The sequence below is a fragment of the Pinus tabuliformis genome, chromosome J, assembly GCF_031772625.1.
Source record: "Pinus tabuliformis cultivar Carrire ecotype Pingquan chromosome J, CPIR1, whole genome shotgun sequence".
Classification (NCBI taxonomy): domain Eukaryota; kingdom Viridiplantae; phylum Streptophyta; class Pinopsida; order Pinales; family Pinaceae; genus Pinus; species Pinus tabuliformis.
The window spans coordinates 1033671769-1033695596 of NC_142295.1; positions in this window are offsets into that span (position 1 = coordinate 1033671769).

Sequence of the window (23828 nt, forward strand, 5' to 3'; positions counted from 1 at the left end):
TTGATCAGTTGAAGGAAGTTTCAATGTTTTTGAAGATTGAATTGAGATTAGGATATCATCAGGTGTGCATCAAAGAAGAATACATCTATAAGACTGCATTTCGTACAAGGTATGGGCACTATGAGTTTGTGGTGGTTCCTTTTGGTCTTACCAATGCTCCAATCACCTTCCTGTGTTTGATGAAAAGTGTGTTGCACACTTATCTAGATAAGTTTGTGATAGTCTTTGTTCATGATATATTGGTATATTCAAAGAAATAGGAGGAGCATACAGAGCAATTGGCTGTGGTATTGAGATTGTTGAGAGATCATCAGTTGTATGCCAAGCTTAGCAAGTGTAGTTTCTTTCAAACTCATATTTATTACTTGGGACATGTTGTTTCTAAGGAAGGGATAACAGTGGATCTGTAAACTATTAAGGATATCATGGATTGTCTAGCTCCGAAGAATGTGGATGAGGTCAGATAATTCATGGGACTAGCAAGTTATTATAGGCGGTTCATCAAGAAATTATCTAAGATTGGCTATCATATTACATCTTTACAGAGGAAAGGAAACAAGTTCAAATGGATTGAAGTTTTGATCAGTTGAAGCACTTGCTTACAAAAGCTCTGATTTTGAAGATTGTAGATAGTGATAAGGAGTTGGTGGTTTGTACAGATTCCTACAAGGAAGGACTTAGTGTAGTCATGATCCAAGAAGGGTAGGTGGTTTTCTATGAGTCAACAAAATTGAATGAGCATGAGCAGAACTATGTGACTCATGTTCTTGAGTTGGAAACTGTCATTCATGCATTGGTTCATCTTGATGAGTGATCACAGTCAACAAAGGTATATATTTAACTAACCCAATCTGAATGGAAGGCAAGCTAGATGGTTGGCTACTCTCAGTGAGTTTTATTTTGAAATAAGGTACATAAAGGGAAAAGAGAACGGGGTTACATATTCACTTAGTAGGAGAGTGCAGGTGAATCATATTTCAACTATGAGGTCTCATCAAACAAATTTATAAGAGAGGATCTTGCATTCAAGGCAACATGATGAGAGGTATCAACAACTAAAGAAGATATTGTAGCAATAGGGTGAAGGTGATGAGCATAAGGAGTATCACCTCACAGCAGATGGCATGGTCAGATTTAGGAGCAAGATTTATGTGCCATAGTAGCGAGTTGAAGAAGATTACCTTGAGAGAGTTTCATGTCAATCCATATTTTGGCCACCCGAGATACTAGAAGACTTTGAAAACTATCAATAAGTTCTAATATTGGATGAATTTGAGGAAAGGGGTGGTAGAGTTTGTTGCAAGGTGTTTGGGCCGTCAGCAGGTGAAAGCTTATTGCAAGAATCTAGTTGGTCTATTGTAGCCTTTTCTGATTCCAGAATGGAAATGGGAGGTCATTTTGATGGACTTCATTATATATTTTCCTAGGACATCAAGGAAACATGATTCCATCATGGTTGTGGTTGAAAGATTAAGCAAGGTAGATCACTTCATCGTAATGAAGTCTACTAATTTAGCTAGTGAAGTAGCTCAGATATTCATCAGGGAGATAGTGAGGTTGCATGGGGCTCCCAGAAATATTATATCAGATAGAGATACCAAGTTTACTTCCAATTTTTGGAAGGAATTGTTTACAGGCTTGGGGACACAGTTAGCCTTCAACACCACTTATCATCCGCAGACAGGTGGATAGACAAAGAGGGTTAAAAATATCCTCGAGGATATGTTGAGGATGTGTGTCATGCATCAACAGAGGAAGTGGGAGGAGTATCTTTCACTGGTGGAGTTTTCCTATAAAAATCAGTATCAGGAATCCTTAAAGATGACTCCATTTGAGGCTCTCTATGGGAGGAGTTATAACACTTCTATCAACTGGAATGATCTAGTGAACAAGGTACTAATTGGACCAGATATGTTGGCTAAGATGGAGTAGGAGATGTAGGTAATTAAAATGAATTTAAAGGAAGCAAAGGACAAGCAAAAATGTTATGCAAATCAACATAGAGAATTCAAGGAGTTTCATTTTGGGGAGCATGTGTAGTTGCACATCAAGCCCAAGAGAGGCTCCTTGAGGATTGGGTCATGTGCCAAGTTGGAACCTTGGTATTGCAGGCCTTTTGAGATCCTTGAGAGGATTGGACCAGTGGCCTATAGACTTGCACTGCCGCCAATAGTGAAGGTCCATGATTTTTTCCATGTTTCATTGCTTAAGAGATATGTGCAGGATGTTGATCATGTGACTGATTGGTCAATATTGCAGGTGGAACAAGAGGGAGAATTATGGAACCAAGCAATAGAGTAGGTTAAAGTGTAGTGGAAGCATTTTGGGCCCGATGAAGCTACATGGGATATGGTTGATCATGTTCAGGAATTATATCCTTCTTTATTTTCTGGTTGAAGCAAATGAGTTTTCAAGATATATATGTGTGTGTGTGTGTGTCATCATAAATACCATATTGAGCCATGTTATAAAGCTCTAATAGCGGTATGTTTGTCATGTCTTTTAACAGTTGTCATTGTAAATCTTGCATCGAGTTGTGCTATAAAGATCCATAGGTAGTATGTTTTGTTGGTCATAAGTCTCATAGAACACCGAAGACGGTGTTCCCCAAGGGGGAGGAATTTGTAACATCCCCGGGTTGATTTTCCATGTAAATAAAATAAGACCAAGGTCATGCAACACATATTCCAAGCTAAATGGACGGGAAAATACTATAGTGGGCATCACTTGTAGTTAATTAATGGATATGGAAATTGAAAAATGCATTGGCAAAGGAAAAGAGGAAATAAATGAAAATTTAATATGATAACTAAAAGAAAATAGGAGAAAGGGAAGATGCAGAGACACAAATATGCATTCGAGGGAAATTAGAGAGAAATTAGAGGAAATGAAAGAAAAAGGGAAAAGGAAAGGAAGAGACTAGACATCAATAATAAAAAGGCATAAGAGAAAAAATTATATCTTTCATCACTTTCATAAATAAAGCTCTAAGAGAAGAGAGAGGAAACACTTGGACACAATCAAGCAAAGGACAAGAAAAGGAAAGAAATGGAGCGTAAGGAAAAGGTTGGAAAAATAGCTACAATAAGAGGACATTGCAGGTAACAGGTTGCATGTGTGACAACATTATCAATATTTGGATGCATGGTACATGCATTTGGTCGTTTGTTTTCTTTTTTGTCATTGGAATGTGATTTTCTTGGATTGACAATGGTTTTTAGCCTTGCCTTGCCATTTCCTTGATAGCCATGGTGTTTTGGGTTCCTTGTTTGGTTTAAGATTTAGATGGTCGATAGACTTCTGATCCTAGTGAGGTGCTCTCGAGAAATTCCCAAGGGTCAAGGGTGGAGATGGGGTTTCTCCTTGAAATCTTGACAGATGGGTGGAGACAGGAAAATTCCTCTGGGTATGGTGAAGAAGGTTGGAGGCATCCAAGCTTGTTTGCTGTTAGTGATTTATGGACTAGTTTAAGTGAAATCATTTTGGTTGAGGCTTGAGGTGGTTTGGCCTCTAAAAGCCCTAGTTGTTTCTATTTTTGTTTATCCAATGAGATCCCACATTCATGATTGGAATATGGCATGATGGTGATTGGATGAAAGAGATATTTTGTTCAACCCAATCTATGGTTAGGTCGTACATGGAAGTCCTTGACTTGGTTGGCATTTTCATATGTTAATATGAGTTATTTCCTTATTGTGATCAATGAGCACATGTATGGATTATTGTGTTTATTTTATGACTGATTTGTCATGGATTCATTTTGGTTATATGCTGGTTATATGAATGGTTAAATGATGTGCTCTTGTTATGGACCTTGTTCATGATTTTATAAGCTATTGAATGGTTATTTGAATGCACGGGCTAACTAGTGTTGTTGCAGCTAGTTTGAGAGGGCATTGAGCCTTCTTAATGATTCCTTGATGAAGTTAAGAAAACATTGAACATATATGCATTCATAACTTGTAGTTACTATGTTTATCATGTGTTTGATGAAATTTTATCGTTTGTTTGGAAACTTCTGAGCAATATCTAGTCTTAGTAATTATCATATGGACCTGTAACCACCTTAAACTTGATTCTAGAAAGTTTGGGTTGTTCTGGGTAGTGGCCTATATGTTAGTCCTGGAAATGTGGCACTGATTTCACGACCACATGCATGGAACTAGAAAATTTCAGCTACAATTGCATGAAGGGAGGTCTGTGCATGCGACTGGAGTCTTACAGTCGTGCTTACAATGACTTAAACATGTGTCTAGGCTATGAGCTTAGTTAAAAAGAATTACCATCTTAGGGTATGAGCACCAAGGGTTTTGGTCTGACACCTAGGTGATTTGACGTCCTTAAAAGGTTTTAGTAAGTTTCTGGCTAGTAGACCCAACTTCCATATTGGAAAATGGATGTTTGGTCACATCGTAGTAACTTTGAGCTCATGTTTACCTGAATATCTTGTAAAAGTAGGTAAATTTGGGATGGGGTGGTGTTGATAGTGTTGGGCCTACCAACATTCAGGGGATCTCCCCAATAAGGAGTCCCAACTAGACCTCAAACCGTTTGGAGTAGGAGCCCTAGCAGTGGGTTGTAGTGTAATACCTTGACTGTGGTAGTGTGCAGAGGTAACTAAGATAACTTTGGGTTCAATCAAGTGTGTGACCTTGCAGAGAGTCAAGTGCGATGCATGGGGGGTTATAACACACAGAAGGGAAACAGAAGTGTGACCCTTAGAAGCCTGTAATATTACGTAGCTTGAAAGGAACACATGAGAGGAATGTAATCACAAGCTAAAATGCAGAATAGTCCACAAATTAAAGTGACGGGCTAATCCAACAAAACGCATCCAACAAGATTCATACAATTGCATACAAATTAGTTCATAATAAAATGTGTAAGTTAAACAACATACAATGCTAAAGAAACCATAATAGTCCAACTACAATAACAACATATGCATGAAATCGTGTTGGCTCTGATATTATTATTATAAGTGAATGTTCCATCCATACATACACCATTGATGACCACTAGCCCCAATAGTGGAACATTACAGTCAAGAACACATTCTCCTCCAAAGAAGTATACTCGCTCTACGCTGTGGAGAAGCCAAGGCTCATCACAATACTCCCAAGCCTTTTCTAAGCCTAAGCCTAGCCAAACGATTGGCTCCCAAAAGCCTCTTCTATGAGTTATGAGTTTCTATTTATAACAAAGGGTGGGGTGACCCTTGACATTCCCCTTTGTGACTCTTTGAATACCCTCATGAATCTTCAACTTCTTTACAAATAACTCATTACATAACATGATGACCTTTCACATTCCACTTATGACACTTGGAATTTCACTTACAACATATTTACAAATAATATTACATTTTCCACATGTACCCATGTAAAACAAAATAGGCTAGAGATAACCTAATAAGACAAAACATTATGACTCCGAAGTTTGGGGAAATACCAACTCGGTAACCTCCACTTGGTGCTTCTCGGTCACATATTGATGCCATGCTTGGTATTGTGTGATGATGTCCCAAAATTGCTTGATGGTGTCTTTCTGATAACATACTCTTGCATCCATGGCATTTGGGTATATGGTATTAGAACCTGTATCCAACTCATCATGAAGCATGTGCAGCATGGTGTTGACCATGACAAGAACACCAATGTACTTTTGCATGTTATGTGCACTCAACTCCAAGTCATCCCTGGTGGCCTCTTCCCTTAGCTACTCCATGTACCCATCGATCTCTAGTCAGACTTGGTTCTTGGGTTTAGCATCGATGAGGGAACTTATTGATGAGATCCTGTGTGTTCTCACCATGACATCCAAACTCTTGTACAACCATGCATATGAGGCATGTATGCTGCTGACGAATGGGGCGAGCTGCTCATAGTTCTGGATCAACATCTGGACCTTTGCTTTCTCCAGCTCTTCCTGTGGCTTCATCTTCTTCAACAAGTGAAGCATGGCCCCTTTATACTGCATTGTCCACTCTTGCACATGGGCGATGGCAGCATGTATGTTCGTGAGAGTTTTTACATACTCTTTTCTTTGTTGTTGTAAGCCATGCACACAGACAACTACTTTATGCATGATCAAAAATCCATTGTAGAGCTTCCATATGGTAGCCTCAAGTATTGACACTTCAGCAAGTATCACTTTCATCATCTCTGTCATTGCGGAAATTGCACTCTATGCTTGAAGTTATTCTGCCTCTTTCTTGGCGGCCTGTAAGTTCTTTTCCATTTGTTCATTCTCGACCCACAACAACTTGACATTTGAGCTCATTTCTCCTGCATATGCCAAGGTAGGATCGACAAGGGAAATTGGATTCTTTCTGATGTCTAGCACACTCACCCTTTCCTTGATGAATGCAGGTGATGCGTGATCACCTGGGAATTGATTCCTCTATGCCTATACAATATTCTTCTACAACTCATCAAATGATAGATTGTACATATCCATGACCGGATCAGCATGAAGGATAACAACCTCTCCTTGCTCGTTCGGGACTCATTTTGACACTAGAGGTAGTGGAGATGGAGAGGTGACCTCTGGTGCTTGCGGCACAAGGTTAGTGTCTTCGTTCTATGGATCTTACACCAACTCCTTGTCTATCACTTCAATCAATTGCTCAATCTGTTGAGAAAGCTCCCAATCCCACATCTATTCACCCTCTTTTTCCAATTCTAGTTGTTCTGACTCCTCAACCTATATGGGTGTTGTTTTCTCTATCATCACACCTTGTGTTTCTTCTTCCTCCTGTTTCTGCTTCTCTTCTCTTTCTCTCATCCTCAACTATTGTTCTTCCTTCAACTTCTTCTTTGTCTTCTGGAGCTTTAGTTTTGCTTCCTATAAGCTCTTCGTTTCTCTCTTCCTTCACTCTCCTCTCTTTATCTACTGCCAAATATGCTCTCTTCGTGATAGGATCAACTCTGATTTTAAAGCTTTGCTCTACCTCTCGGTTCTCAATAATCTCCCTCTTGCCCTCATCCTACACTAGATTCTTTCTTATTTTTGTTGTTGTTGTTGCTTCCTTTCTTTCTGTTGTCTGTAGAGTAGCTTTCCAAGTTGTTGCTATATTGATCGGCTCGTGGAGTTTGGAGGCATCGTAGCAGTACCTCCAAGGGTCCTCCTCGTGCCAGTGAAATGTACCGTGGATCCATGGAAAGTACACTCTCGCACAGTGGTCCTTGAAAATACCATGAGGATCATACGGATTGAAGTATTTGGTGTTGAACTCAAATCCTAATATCTCCTTAGCTTCGACATTTACATCCTTCAAACTCTTAATCTCATACAATTTGATCCGTAAAGGAAGAGCGGGCTATGGTGCTTTCTTCTTCCTATGTAGTTCTGCTGACAACCCTGTCGATAGGTGATATGAGACCTCTTTCATAACCAACTTGTCATCGACATAACTTGGTAGAACATGTGGAGGCTTCTCTTCGTCAAACACTCTGGTGAGGGTGCCACCTGGTGAGGCATACCAATCTGTGATGTTCACTATCACCTCCATTAATTCTTGGGACATGCAAGGTGGATCTTTCTCAAAGATTAGCTTGTACAATGAGATGATGAAATAGCCAGTTATCTTTGCCATCACTCCTCGATAGTTGTATTCAGAAAGAAACTTGCAATAAAAATTGATGACAGTTTCCTTAGGTGTCCATGTCTAGCTCATTCCAGGAAACTGTTGTTGGGCACAGATTGCATCAAGTAAGTATGCGGACATGTAGAATCTTGCTTGCTCATTCTTAGGTAGAGTCTGGGTATTAGTCACATGGATCTTAAACTGATGAGTCAACATGTCTGACTAGTTGAATGGCTTCCCATCACTCACCAACTGGTCAAGTACAACTACCTAACCTTCAGGGAAGGTTTTTGTGTTCTCTTGACCGTATATTCTACATGCAATTCTAGTTCACAGAGGTCACTGGTTGCCTACTCGAACTGCGCATTGTATAGTCCCATCATTCACTGGGGAGGCTTGCTGACTCGAACAACGCAATGCGCAGTTCAGTCCCTGGCCAAGGCCGAGAAAGACTGCACATTGCACAGTCTCAGTGCCCAAGATGGGAGGTTGGCTCCTGGAACTACACAGTATGTAGTTGGAGCCAGGCTAAGGTAGCCTATGTGCAATTCCTGAAGCCAAGGCATAGGCCTTGAGCTCCTAGAATGCACAGTGCATGCAAGGGAAAGAAAGATTCGGGCAAGGGGAGCCGAGATTTGCCCAAGGGGAGTGTGAAATCAAGTAGATCTGAATGATAATGTGATGTTGAGTGCAAATTTGACTAATTGAATATGCATGCAAGTGAAACAAGTGCAGGAATTCATCAAACTGAAGGAAAACAAAACATGTGAAAGGAGTTGCCGCAACGACGACCGTTAGTGCAAAAACAGGGTAATGCATGCGACACTTGAGAAAGGCAAAGCAAAGCTTGAAACAACACTTCTACAAGAAAAAACAAGTTAAAATTCTAGCATTCGTTCAATAAAACAAGTGAAACAACACTCTCACTAGCTAAACAAGCCAAAGTAATAGAAAAAGTGGCAAAAAACTAGAAAAGCAAACTTTACCAGGAAAAGTGACAACAATCACATCAAAGGTTCCTTGATCTCCTCGGAAATGCAAGAGATCCAATATCAAATGTGAAAATGACCTCTGGTAGCATCGGTTAATTAGATTTGGTTGATTTAGGGTTTATGACATGAAGGCCAAAAATCAAGGAAAAAGCGACACTTGGCGACAGTTTCAAAAACAACTGAAGTGCCCCCTTCATGCTACTAAAAATAGATCCCTATTTTCTAGGGATGATTTTTTTTATTTTTTCTTTTTGGGGAAAATATTCCATGCATTTCCTAGAGATATTGCATAGTTCTGGTAGGAACCAGAAAACTCTTTGGTTTATGCATCGGGTAGCTTTTGAGCAGAAGGCTTCTTCGCAATTTCTAGGCATAGTGGATCTGGGTTGCCCTTCATGCTCTGTGTAGTTCCCCAATTGAAGGCTAACTGTCAACTAGCATTGCACAATTCTTGAGCTCAAGGCTCACTGTCAGCTTGGACTGTGCAACTCCCAAGAGCAAGGTTGGTTACCCTCAAGGATTACACAGTTGTTTAAGGCAAGCCCAAAGCTAGATGGAAACCAAGTCAAGAGATCATCTTGTGGGTTAGACAGTAAACCAAGTAAGAAACCACAAGCCAAGATGCAAAGGATGAGGCTCAGTTAAAGCACAAGTATCTGGATCAATACAAGATGAGCTGTTATTATTTAGAAGGTAGGCTCCAAAACAAAGAATAGGAAAAATTTGGAGGGTGGTTGTAACTACTACAACATTGGCGACACACTGGTAGAACTCCGACTCCCTGTATGGATCTTGTCTTGTGCAAAGTGAGAATAACTCTTTCGGAAGTATTGTTCAGTTCTTTGATTGTCATAGCTTCCTCACTAGCTTGAGTTAAAGATGCAGTCCCTACAATTCTCTTTACCAAAAGCACACATACCAAGACAAGTCAAAGTGAGTTGTTTCGGCTGGGGATGAGGGATATATAAATACACAAGTAATATAGACTATTAGAGTTTTAGTTTCATCTCTAGTGTTGCTATGCTACCAACAGGCCTAGAAAGTACCCCGACAGATTCACTTTAGGGACACAAGCATTGCTCCACTGCTAGCGAGCTTGGATAATACCTCGGCATAGTTTCTTGCTTCACCTCTCTACGCTAGAAGCTTTTCCCTTCTTTCACCCTTTATTTTATTTTTTTCACTTTTCATTTTTCAAATAATTGTGCATAAGCACTAATTTATTTCATGAGGCAAAAGAGGGATCCCGACTTATTGAGTGCAGAAGAAGTTTTTTCTTCAGAGAAGGATATTTATATATACCTCTAACATACTTGTTAATGTTTCCCCCTTCTCCTTACTATACTTGACTGAGTTGAAAAGGGTTAACCAAATATAGAAAACCAATTAAAGTAGGTGGTAATAGTTAAGAGTGCAAGCATCATGGTTCCACAATGACTCTCTCTGAAAGCAACGTATTTTCCATCAGGGTATCATTGACTAGAATAATTAATGCAATATTCTCATAAGGAGAGGGAATACACAGATAACCAAATGTTGATAGTTGTACAAGTTCCTCTTGGACTTCACCCTGCTTGTCTCAAAAAGCGAAACACAGTTTCAAGCGGAAAATAACCTACGAGTGACAAAGAAAACTAGCAAAGAGTAGAAGTAAGAAAAAGAAAAACAAAGTAAGAAAATAAAGAAAGAAAACACTACTCCTACTCCTAACCTAAGCAGAGCATAGGCCAACTCACATGAAGTAATATTTCCAATGCAGCCACTAATGCATTGGTTGGCCCATGTAAGCGACAACATGATTGAAAAGAAAGATATGCAAGTGAACCAACCAATAAAGATACAACAATGTAAACCAAAATGTTCGAAGCTTGAATGAATCCACAGAAAAGTAAAGAGAAAAACAAAATGAAAGGAACTTTGTGGACATATGATGGTGTCGTGTCATATTACACATGGAAGACAAGCATGTAGACACCTTCAAACGTGAAAGATGAGCAAGCATAAAGAAAGAGGAAAACTTTCGTTTCACAATAGTGCTTGCTACATATGATTCCTCCAATGCATGAGCAATAAGATCATGTAATTTTGGTGGAGGATGCAAAAACTGTGAAATAGATTGATCTTCAATGTGAACAATAGAGTGATGAGGAGCCTGGATAGATTCAACAAATTTTTTATCAGAAGTGGAACTAACCTCAAGGCTACGATAACCTGACGTAACCATTAGCTCAGGCTAAAGTGCCTCGACAACTTGAAAAGTTTCCAATTCATGAAAAGATGGATCATCAAAGACTGGTGGCATAGAAAGATCAACAGTAGACAAATCACAATCGTGATCGAATGAATGAATGAAAATATCACGACAACCACGATCAGAAAGCTCAAGATGAACAACGACATCCTCATGATCTGACAAATCATAAAGAGGGAATTATGAAAAACGAGAAATATCACTATTTATGTTTATGTAAATGTAAGATGAGAGATTGGGTGGATCCGGGAAGAAATATTTGTCCTCCCCGTAATCAAATGAAAGACTGGAATAACACGTGTTATTCGAATGATCAGAAATACAAAAATCTAGGAATGAATTTTCACAAGATGGAACAGTAATAGTATAATCATGGAAGATGTCAAGATATATAATATGAGGTTCAGACAGAAGGAGATCATCCTTCACCGTAGATTCTTGTTCAGACTCCCACACATACTCATAAAAAATGATAGTGCAGGTTGGTTGTTCAACACCAACTCCATCCAAAACTTTATCCTCGTGAAAATCACATCTGGAATCCAGAACGGATGGACACAACACACCAAAATCTAGGGGATCAAAGGAACCAAAGGATGAAGACTGAGAAGATGAGACCATATGAAAACCGTCGGGCTTACCGGCCAAATCTACCCAGAAATCCTGAGCATGTGGGGTAGGAGGAGATGGTGACAGATCAACAGGTGGATTCTCAACTTCTCCCACCTCAGACTACGGAGCTAGAGCTGTTTGATGAGAAGGGGATGGAGGGTCACTTGGGACAACAACCTTGTCCATATTAGATTTAAAATCTCTAACACCGAGGCATGTTGGGAGAGGATTGAAAGAGTCTAATTAATGTGGATTCTTAGAAATGTGGACAAGATAATGAAATATTTCCTCCAAAATTTTCTAGTCAACTTCATCTTAAGGAAATTCATAACAACAATGAAGAAAATGATCATGAAAATTCTCAAGAGATTCGTCAAGTGATTTTCATAATTTTAAATTTTTTTGATTAAGTGCTTTACAGTCATAAAGAACGAAAGCATGACATAATTCTCTGAACATGTGATGAAAAGAGTGTATACATGTTGTGCAAATTGTGTGACACCATTACTTTACGCACCCTTCGAACGCGAAAGAGAACAAACCATAAGCAATGTCATTTGAGGGGACATCATGCCTGTCACAGAAGCCAGCGAAGGCATCTGTGTGCCTGAACAAGAGTGTTGTGTTATTTCCATTGAACTTACATTTAGACAAGTCATCTATAATGCTCATCGGCACATCGAAAGTAGAAAATTTAGTGAAGCGTGTCGGGGTTGTGATTTGGACAAAAGTCATGAAAGATTTTCAAAAATTCAAAACAGACTTCAAGGGTTTAGCTTGTCATCTGACCCTCCTTCTAGCACTAGAAATGTTGATGGTGCTGGACCCGCCAAAATTCATTGGATCTCCCTAATAAGAAGTCCCAACTAGACCTCAAACCATTTGGAGTAGGATTCCGAGCAGTGGGTGGTAGCGTAATGCCTTGACCGGGGTAGCACACGGAGGTAAGTAAGATAACTTTAGGTGAGAGAAAGTGTGTGACCTTGTAGACAGTCAAGTGTGATACACAGAGGGTTCTAACAGATGAAAGGGAAAAGGAAGTGTGCCACTTAGAATCATGTAATAGTATGCATCTTGAAAGGAACACACGAGCATAATGACATCACAAGCTAAAATGCAGAATAGTCCACAAATTAAAGTAACGGGTTAATCCAACAATATGCATCCAACAAGATTCATATAGTTGCATACAAAGTATTTCATAAGAAAATGTGTAAGTTAAACAACATACATTGCTAAAGAAACAAGAATAATCCAACTACAATAACAACATATACATGAAAGCGTGTTGGCTCTGATATTATTATTATAAGTGAAAGTTCCATCCATACATACACCATTGATGAACACTAGCTCCAATAGTGGAAAACTACAGTCAAGAACACTTGCTCCTCCAAAGAGGTATACTCTCTCTACACTGTGGAGAAGCCAATGCTCGTCACAATAATCCCAAGCCTTTTCTAAGCCTAAGCCTAGTCAAAATCTTGGCTCCCATAAGCCTCTTCTATGAGTTATGAGGTGCTATTTATAACAAAGGGTAGGGTGACCCTTGACATTCCCCTTTGTGACTCTTTGACTACCCTCATGACTCTTCAACTTCTTTACAAATAAGTCATTACATAACATGATGACCTTTCACATTCCACTATGACACTTGGAATTTCACTTACAACATATTTACAAATAATATTACAATTTCCACATGTACCCGTGTAAGACAAAATAGGTTAGAGACAACCTAACAAGACAAAACACTATGAATCTAAATATTGGGGAAAGACCAGCTTAGCAACCTCCACTTGGTTCTTCATGTAGGTTTTAACCCCGTACAGAAATTACCTGCATACAAATTCTAAAACACAGAAAATAAATAATACAAGAGCAGAACACATAAAACACATATACACAGAGATTTCCCCTGGATCCCAAAACCGAGACTACCAGCTTGATCTTTCATTATGTTCCTTTCAATGTTATAACACATATTTATACATGCCAAAGCATCTAATACCATGGACTGAAAACCATCGCGTCTAATACCATGGACCGAAAAGCAACGCGTCTAAAAAACATGTGTGAAAATCATGCACAAAACCATAGGTGGGTCCGCTCAACCTAACATAGGGTCCAAAACCAAAATTTTCCGGGGCACTGCCCTGGACCCCATAAAGTGGGGTTACGGGTGCCCTCAAACCCCCTGTTAACTACGTGGAAAGAATATAACACAACCCAACACTTCAATCACATATTGATGCCAAGCTTGGTATTGTGTGATGATGTCCTCAAATTGCTTGATGGTGTCTTTTTGATAGCGGACTCTTGCCTCTATAACATCCAGGTATATGGTCTTGGAACCTCTATCAAATTACTCCTAAAGCATGTGCATCATAGAGATGACCATGACAAGAGCACCAATGTAATTCTACATGTTATGTGTGCTCAGCTCCAAGTCATCCCTGGTAGCCTCTCGCCTTAGCTGCTCCATGTACCCATCGATCTCTAACCAGACTTGTTTCTTGGGTCTAACCTTGGCAAGGGAACCGATTGACGAGAACTAGTGTGTTCTCACCATGACATCTAAACTCTTTTACAACCATGCGTATGAGGCATGTATGCTGCTAACAATTGGGGTTAGATGCTCATAGTTTTGGATCAACATCTGGACCTTTTCTCTCTCTAGCTCTGTATGTGGCTTCATCTTCTTTGACAAGTAAAGTAGGGCCCCTTTGTATCACATTGTCCACTCTTGCACATGGTCGATGGAAGCATGTATATTCCTAAGATTTTGAACAAATTCTTTGCTCTGCTGTTGTAAGCCATGCATACGGACAACTGCTTTATGCACGGTGACAACTCCATCATATAGTATTTGCATGGTAGTCTCAAGTGTTGATACTTCATCAAGTATCGCTTTCCTTATCTCTGCCATTGCGGAAACTGCACTTTGTGTTTGAAGTTTTTATGCCTCTTTCCCAGCAGCCTACAATTTATTTGTCATTTGTTCATTCTCAGCCAACAAGAACTTGACATTTGAGCTCATTTCTCCTACATAGTCCATGTTGGGCGTGGGATCCCCCACGGGTAGTTTTGGGGCTAAAAGCCCATATTTTGGTCAAGTTCTGTAATCCAAGTGTAAAGACTCCACATTTTGTGGTCGTGGAGTGCGTAGGTGTTAAAGAATCATAGGGTTGTCCGCCCTTATTTTGGAATTGTAATGTTGGCTGTAAAAGATCTAGCCATGGTCCGCAACCATGGGATTGTATAAATAGAGCTAAGCTCTAAGTAGTTTGAGAGAAATAATAGAATATAGACACACGAAGATATGATGTATGAGAGATAGCTCTGAGGTAGAAGTCTAATTTTACGTTGTAGTGTAGGTAGAGGCTCTGCAGCTGAGTGGGTAGAGGCCTAGGGTAGAAGTCCGCTGCTGAGTGCACAGATCCCTGCAGCTGAGTGTGCAGGGTGAGTCGAGTTTGTAATCATTCGGAATTATCAATAAAGAGAAGTATTCTACAATTTCTGCATCTTTATTTCCTGTTTATGCATCTTGTTATGTTGGGTATGAATTTCACTTATAATTCTTATATGATGCGCGAATGTATGTAAATGTGTTGGTTAAGTGAATGCAAGTAAGAACATATGTTTACATGGTGATAAATTTAAGTATTTAACAAGATAAGAAAATCACTTAGGATAATTGAGGGATTTTCACGGCACGCTGCTACAACAGTGCGAAAGTACCTGAGCTACAGGTTAGAGCTGCGCAAAGGTCAATTGTGCACTTCCGCAAAGGTATTGGAAGCTGGAACAGAGGGTTTGTCTTACAAACCCTAGGGGAGATCACTTGCATGAAGGCAGGGATATAAAAGATCAAACGACATCACAACCATCTCAAGGGTGCGAAAACTTGGTTCCAGCATCCCCCCATACTGCTTCGGGTGAGACTTCAGTCTACGCTCCGCGGGCTATTGCTGAAAGGGCCAGTAGTGTAGGGATTTGTTTGGCTAAATAACATTGAACTTGGGTCAGGCCCCCTCAAGCCAACAAATGGTTCTGTTTCCAAGACCGGAATCTGCACAAGAGATGTGCGATGTCGTATCACTAAAATCCAACTAAGAAGGAGATTGGAAACTGGTTGGATAGAAAAGTCCACGAATTTAAGGCACAAGAGAACAAAAACCCACCACTGAGAAAGGAACAGTGGTTGGACCGGTACCTGTATACAGAGATCCACGAGATCTTTTTTTGCTCTTTCCCTATTGAGCTATACGAGTGGATCGGGAAGCTAGCAGATAGCTAAGGAAGGTGGAAACTTGACGGTCCTATTGTGTGGACCCCAGAGCTAGTGTGAAGATTGGAAGCATCAGAGGATAAGATCGCCCGCACTATCGATCATTGGCTCAATCGTGTCATACAAGGATTTGTTACTGAATTCGTGGTCGACACCTCAGTCAGCTATAGTGAGGTAGAGCGACGCTTTTTCAAAGGACCGCGAGGTAAGTACGTAAAGTCTTTGAATACTTGAATTAAAATGTTGTTGTGTGAAAAATGGGTGTGAAGTAGGAAAGTGTTCCCTTTGTGGATAGAGGCAACCCCTCTAGCCCTAGAATGGTTCTAGTCACAACAAGAACAAAGCAATAATTAATTCCCTTAAATAGTCATCTTTGGAGGCCTACCTCAAACTGGTGGTTGATAAAGTTTCGTTGTGCTGTTCCATTTTCTGTTTTTTCTCCTTAATGAGCAATCAACTTGAAACACCACAAGAAAACAACAGAGCACGTAACTGAGAAACAACAATGATCTATTTACTCATAAAGTCAAGAAGTCATGAGCTATCAAGTAAATTACATACAAGACATAGGAAATCATCATTTATTGTATTAATGATAAATCAAGAGCAAAGCTTACAACCAAGTCTTGACGTCACAAGCCTTCTTAGAGGGTCCAACCAGTATGTTTCTTCAAGCCTTCACTCTCAAAGATGGGTCTCCCAAACAACAATATCTCTCTCTCACTTACAAGCTTTAATACAAGGTTAAGGAAACTCCACAACCTCTTGCAAACTATTAAGCAATCCCACACTTGTCACACTCACACCACAGCTATCTACCAAACTCAAAAGCAACAACCGCACTATACAACCAAAGGAACTAGCAGATCATAGCAATGGTGAGTGATTTTATAGGAGAAGGAGTCTCCATGAAATGAGGGAGAGGGAGCTTATCCTCAAGGAAGGCAGCACAAAAGATAGAACCACCATCCTAGAGGCGGAAAGGCGACCCAAACTGACCCAACAACCAGCTCTAGAAATGTCCAGAAGGCCGACTGTTTGAACTAATTCGCCAAATATAGATCATCGCAGGTCATGAACTAGGGACTAGCGACGATGTCGCAATGATATAGTGCATGACAGAGAACCGTCACAAATTTTAAGGGTTTACTAGCGACGAAGCAGAAACTTAGGGAATGAGGGTCAATTGGCAGCATTAGAAAGCATTTGCTTAATCTTCTTGCATGAGTGGGAAGATATGAACATGTTTATTTGACACATGACACAGCAGAGGGACTGATATGAGGACAGTGACAAATTACTGTGTAACAGATGTCCCCTAAAGCATGAAGCCCGAGAGAGTGGGAGGGGTGAAATGCTTTATGAAACCATGACTGAACTGGAACACCACCTTGAAGAACCTGCAGGCACAAGTACAATTGATATCTCTGATAGTGAAATACATGTAGTCTAGGCATAGGCTCAACCATCCAAAGACATATGAAACTTGGTCTGTGGTATGGACACAGCCACCCAATTGATAAGACCATATATAATGACAAAGGTATGGTCGCGGCCATCCATGAAGACTCAGGTATGGTCGTAGCTATCCATCAAAGAGTCATGTATGTAATCACAAACCAATCCACGCAACCTGAACATATGTAATCTTAGGTCGGGGTCTTGAAACCCAACTGATCATAGTACAAATTCTAGCATGCAAACAGATGTGCTGAGGTCAAGCATGATAGAAAATCACTTGATTATCGGTCAATGATGAAAACCATTAGCAAGCATGAGAGAAACCACCAATAATGCCAATGGCTCTCAAGGTATGGTCCAGTACAATCCACTAAGTGTGAAAAATGAGCTAAATTCGAACACTCGTGGAACCACCCAATCGAAGACCAATGATGAAAGTCTGTCATCAGCTGCGAAGAACTTGCCATTGAGGCATGCAAGCTCCAAGGTACCGAAGAGGATATCTAGACCAATCTCCTGGATAATGAGCTAGCATCGATAGGAGATGATCCATTGCAGGAGGGTTGTAATGTTTCCCCCATCAATGGCAAGAGATAAGGAACAAGTGGTAGATGGTGAAATAGAGTATCAAAGGAGGAGGTAAGGATATAACTGCAGAAGGATTATACTCTTGAACATATCAGCGACACGACTTCGGAATGTGGCAGCATTTTGGTACCAAGGGATCGGAGGTCTGACGGAGACAACATGGATCAGATGGAATGAGGCAAAATGGCAACCCAAAACCCTAGAAGGCCAAATGACGATGTGAGGATACCCCAACCCGACGAGAAGCAAAAGTGTCGATGTTCAAGAGTGACTAGCTGCCGTAGATAACCAATGACAACTTCCAAATTTTCCCCCACCATTTCTGGCGAGTACCCCAATTATTTTTGAAAACAAGATTGAAGGGGATAGCATATGCTTGTAATATAAGTTTGTCCTTCGGACGAATCCAACCTAGTTATAGTTTAACGAGCCCTAGGAAGGAGAAGCTTAAGTCCCATCATGATGATGAGTCCAATTTCATCAGGGTTTAACGAGTCTGACATAGGTAAAACTCAGAGTCTTTTTCATGTTTAGAGAGTTTGAAATAACACGGAAAAGAAACTCCAGGGGAGGTCCTTTTTCGTAAATTTGTGTCCCTCAAGCCCGAAAAAAGTATAAAATAATACTCAAGAGAACCGCTTGACCATTACAATCAAGGAGTACTTTTCGTAATGAATGGCCTTGATCCGAAAAAGTAAAAAAGTGATCGAAGATGTTGACACCTAATCCTTGTGATTAGGTAAATATATGTAAATAAATAAATGAGAAATATGAACAGTCATCGGGGGATGAACTGAACAGTCTCTCCCTCATGTATATAATAGACCTATCTGATGGAATAGATAACACGAATCAGTTTTTGCTTAATGCAGTTACTGCCTGGCCTGACATGGTATCAGAGCCAGCTCTTTTTTTAGCTCTTGTGCCTTCTAACTCCCTTGTATGCTCCTCTGCTCTCCATATAATTCAGTGACTGAGTGTTTTACGCCTGTTTGATACTGCCTGCATTCTGCCATATTTTGTTTGTAAGACCTGCACCCTGTTCATCTGAATACGTTTAGAATCCATAAACGTTTCATAATTTTTGAACGTTGTCTATCAGTCACATTTGAACACTGTTTGACCATCCGTTTGAATGCGTTGAGTGTTGAGTTTATGTTGTGTTTGTTGTAATTATGACTATTGGTCTCCCCATACATAGTACGCCCGATTCAGTTTATGTTACGACCTCTATACCACTTTTGAAATTCATATATAACGTTGCCTTTCGTATTATGTATTACGCTGCTCTCTGTTGTTAAAGCTCTCTAGAAAAGTGCATGCGTTGGATCCAGAAACGTTGTCACATTGAAGAACATTGTCACTACTCCGTTGATTGCTGGAGGAAAAAAAAACATTGTCATGTTGAACTCTGGAGGAAAAGAACGTTGTCACGTTGAACGATGGAGGAAAAGAACACTGTCATATTGAGCGTGGTCTTGTTTGGATTCTGATGGAGAAGCGGGGTATCGTGGAGATTTGAACACTGCTTCAAACTTCACACAGAGGCATTTGTGGTTGTTTTTAATTTTTTCTCTGGTGTCTCCACGCAGGAACCACCAATACAAGGCTGCGTTGAAGATATGGAACCATAATTAGGCACTGGACTATTGTGGAGTTCATGTTTGTTTTCCTCATTTTGTAGATTCTTTAATTTTATTCGGCATCAAGAGAAATTAACACTTCTATGGACATTATGTACTCGTGCCTATTCCAAATAATTTGAAGAGAATCCATTCATGTTGTTTCTGCACTTCACAAGTTGTTTTCAGAAAATTGAGCCCTTTGTAGCATGAGTTTGGCCAAAACAACTTCCATGAGAGGGTTCTCACTCCAAGGAAATTGTGGGGAGAAATTTGCAATGCTCGTAAAAATGGCAGTAAGAAAATGAATTGTTTCTTGAGCTTATGCTGACTGTGCAGGTAAATCCCAGTCGCAGCCTTTTATTCTGCTAACATGGTAATTGAGTTTTTAAAAGGGGACGTATGCCATATGCATATATAATGGTGGATTTATATGGATTTATATAAAACTTATATGAGATTTATATGGTGGATTTATATAAAATTTATATGAGATTTATATGAGGTGGTTTTATATAATGATGGATTTATATGGGTCACATGGTGGAGTTGAAATATTTTGAGAATGCCCTTTTGAGTACAATTTTACTGTATATTGGCAGAAGTATTTTTCTATCAGATTTTTTTTTTTTTTTTTTACAGAATGCATTCAATCATATCCATGGTGGGAATAGTTCTCACTGGCAAGGAGAACTATCCTGAATGATCCCGGATGATAAAACACACCCTCATTTTCAATGAGTTGTGGAAAGGAGTGTGTGTCAGAGAAGGATACAGTGACCCAGTACAACCTTCCTCAGACAAAGAGCTCGTCATTTGGGAAAACAAGAACAACAAAGCTTATGCATTAATCGTAGCATCTGTAAATGAAGAGGTGAGTCGCCATATTTCGTCATATTCAACTGCCTTTGAAGCCTTACAAAAGCTGAAAGAACTCTATGACTCACATTCTGCACTTGAAGTGTCCAACTCATGATTAAAATCTTCACTCTTGAACTGAAAAATAATGATCCTCTTGCTCTTGCATCTGAAGTAAAATCTATAATGCATGATATCAAATCCACTAAGGTTGAATTGGATATTCCTCTTATTGCTTTTCTCAAGGCACTTTATCATACTTACTCCAATTATCTTGAGTCATTGCAAGCAAATGGAAATCTCAAAGATATAACCTTTGACTCTCTTGTGAAAAAGTTTGCTGAAAGAGAGAAAACTTTTGGAAAGAAGATAGCCCCTGAATCTTTTGAAGAGGCTATGTGCCTTACTCATAAAGAAAAGCATCCTTCTCAAGATTCTACAAGAGGAAGAGGTGGACGAAGAGGAAGAGGAAGAGGAAGATATTTCAGAGGCAGGGGGGGCAAACATTCTCAAGGAGAAAACGCAGATTTGCACTGCATTCGCTGCAAAAGAAATGGATCACATGATGCCTCTACATGCAAGCTACAATGGGACAAAATTGAGCAGAAAAGAAACCAACAGAAAGGTAAAATTGATGATACAGACAAAGGTAAAGCACCTGAATCCACTCACTATGTTGTGGCACAATGTAACATTGGAGTAAATGAAGATCTATTTAATGCTTCACTTGATTCTTGTAGACCCACTTGAATGAAACAACCAAGGCTCATCTAGCAGAATTTGGCGGATAAAAATGGCAATCACGAGGTGTAAATCAGGTATGGGTTCATGTTTACACAAGTTTGAACCATGGAGAACTTTGCATGGATTCGGTTTCATGTTTACACAAGATTGAAACGAAAAACTATGTTTGTTATGAGTTTGCATGCCTCTAGCATAATCGAGGTACATGCCCCCCAAGCTTCACTGCGTTCAATGAGGTGGATGGAATGAAGGTTCACTTTCGAGAACTTGGAAAGACTTGACTTACACTTTACAAGATCTTAATCAAAAACTCGATTTGGAAAAGGGAGGTGTTTCATTTTTTAATGAGGTTGACACAGTAAAAGAACTATCCTCATAACCGTTGTTTCATTTTTTAACGAGGTTGACACAGGAACAAACTATCCTCGGAATTCCTTGTTTCATTTTTTAATGAGCTTGACACAAGACAAGGAACTATGCTCGTGACACCTTGTTTCATTTTTTAACGAGCTTGACATAAGACAAGGAACTATGCTCGTGACACCCAGTTTCATTTTTTAACGAGGTTGACACAGGAACTAACTATCCTCGGGCCTTGTTCATGGACCAGATGAGAACATGGCTCCTAAGAGGTCTTCACTAGATGGAAGAAATGCACGCTAGGAGGAACACATGTCATGAGGCACAAATGACAGATTAGGTTCCAATGTCCCTAGTACATGATGTATGAGACCATCTGCATAATCGTCAGTAGAAGCGAAGATGGAATGGGTAGCCACATAATTGACCTGTGGCAAATAAGGTACTGCTTGCGGATAAGAACTGATGGGGGATGACGGTGGTATAGGAGGCATCGGGTGACTAAAGAATGACAATTGATAAATAGTCACCATTCTTCCATCATGCAGAAAACAAACCACATGGAAAAGTGAAGAAACAAGAGCCCCCATGGCATAAATATAATCACGGCCAAGGAGAAGACTGAAATCTAAAGCACCTTGGACAACCATCACGTTAATATAGATGATTTTGCCTCCCAAAGTAACAGGGAACTTCGGAAAGATCCCTGAAGGTTGACTAGTTCCTCCGTTGAATGCCAATAGATTCTGTGTGACCGGCACAAGCTGTGGGGAGCCCAAAGCTTGCCAAGTAGTGAAAGGCATGAGGCTAACCGACGCACCTTCATCCAAGACAGTGCCAGGTATTACCTTATCATAGGCATGTACTGTAAGCTAGAAAGGCACATAGGATGGAAGGCGGAAAGTAGTCAGGTGACTCTAGTCGAAGGAAACGACTGAACTACTTGGTGGGGGTATCATATGATTGCCCCCATGCTCTATAGGAACCGAAGAAGAACTCTCTTGATCGCTAGGGATAGGAGGGTTGTTCTCAGACTCAGGAGAATCTGATGAGACAAGAAGAACATGAGCAGTATAATCATGATGTTCTTTGCGAACAGAGTGGACCACTGGTGGTGAATCCAAGTCGACACTCTTTCCGACCAATGGTTGGTCTGGAACAGGTTTAGCACAGCCAGGTTCGGAAAGAGGAGGATGGACAAGAGAAGAATCTAAGTCAATCTTTTTGTCAATGGGGAGAGGGTCTGAAGAGAGCCTTTGATAACCAACGAGAAGTTGGGGTGAAGAAGCTGTAAGACTTTCCAAAACAACGGAAGCTTTATCCATGAGCAGACAAAGGTGAAGGGGATGGTTGCCTTCACATAGCCTACAGGGGAATTAAATCTTCCCTTTCATATTACCACTACCAGTCGATGGGGTAGCATCGTCACGAGCTTCAACGGATGATGACGGATGAGCCAGATCATGAGACCATACTTCTAAGATCCTAGAGATGCCAGGACAATCACGAAGAAGATGGTTACCCTTCCACAATTTACAAGGAAACTTAACCTTCCGCAAAGGAGCAGAGGGTGGTATGACCTAAGAGGTACTCGAAGCAATAGTTTCACAGGTGGTCTCACACTGATCGAACTTCTTCTTCTTCTTCTTTTTCTTCTTCTTCTTCTTAGTCTCCTGGTTACTAGATGTGGAACTTTCACTAGGCGAAGGAGGAGATGAAGGTGAAGAAACAGGGGAAGAAGGCGTAGGCTCAACCTTGGAATCAACATGTCGTGATTCAAACAAAGGAGACAGTGGAATAGGAGTCATGATGCTCGGGACCACCGAGGTTGAAAACAAACAAACGGGCAGACTACTGGTTAACCCATGCAAAGACAGTGTTGCCATGTATGGAGCACCGGAATTTCCAAAAGAAGGAAATAGAGCAGGGTTCCCATCTGGGGGAAGACCTTGGCCGGTAGACTCAGGGAATGTTGCCATCAGGAAAGAGCCTGAAAAACACTCTTATCTCAGCCAAGAACTCGAACTATTACCAGGCATATTTCATCGGCAGTAAATTTTATGATGCAGGAACAAAACTTGACCTTTTCATGTTTCAAGAGTCGAGAAAAGGACGAAAAGGTGACTCTATCTCTTTTGAGGTTTAATGAGCCTGAAAGGACAAGTGCTTAGATGGACCTTTTCTTTTAAGGTGTTTGAAAAGGAACGAAAGTGACTACTTTGGAGAACTAGGCAAAAGGTTTACCAAACAACTCGTAAAAATGCATATACACCTTGGCCATCATATGAAAACCAAGGACTTTTTGTACGGCAGTCAATCTTCCTGAATGTTGTGTTCGGTGCGTTACAGTTTGCAAGGCGGCAAACACAGCTTCCTAAGGATATAGGATGATAACCTAGTGGGGTCTCCCAACATATACTCGATGGTATTGGGAGCACAAGTCCGTTCTAGAAGCTATTGA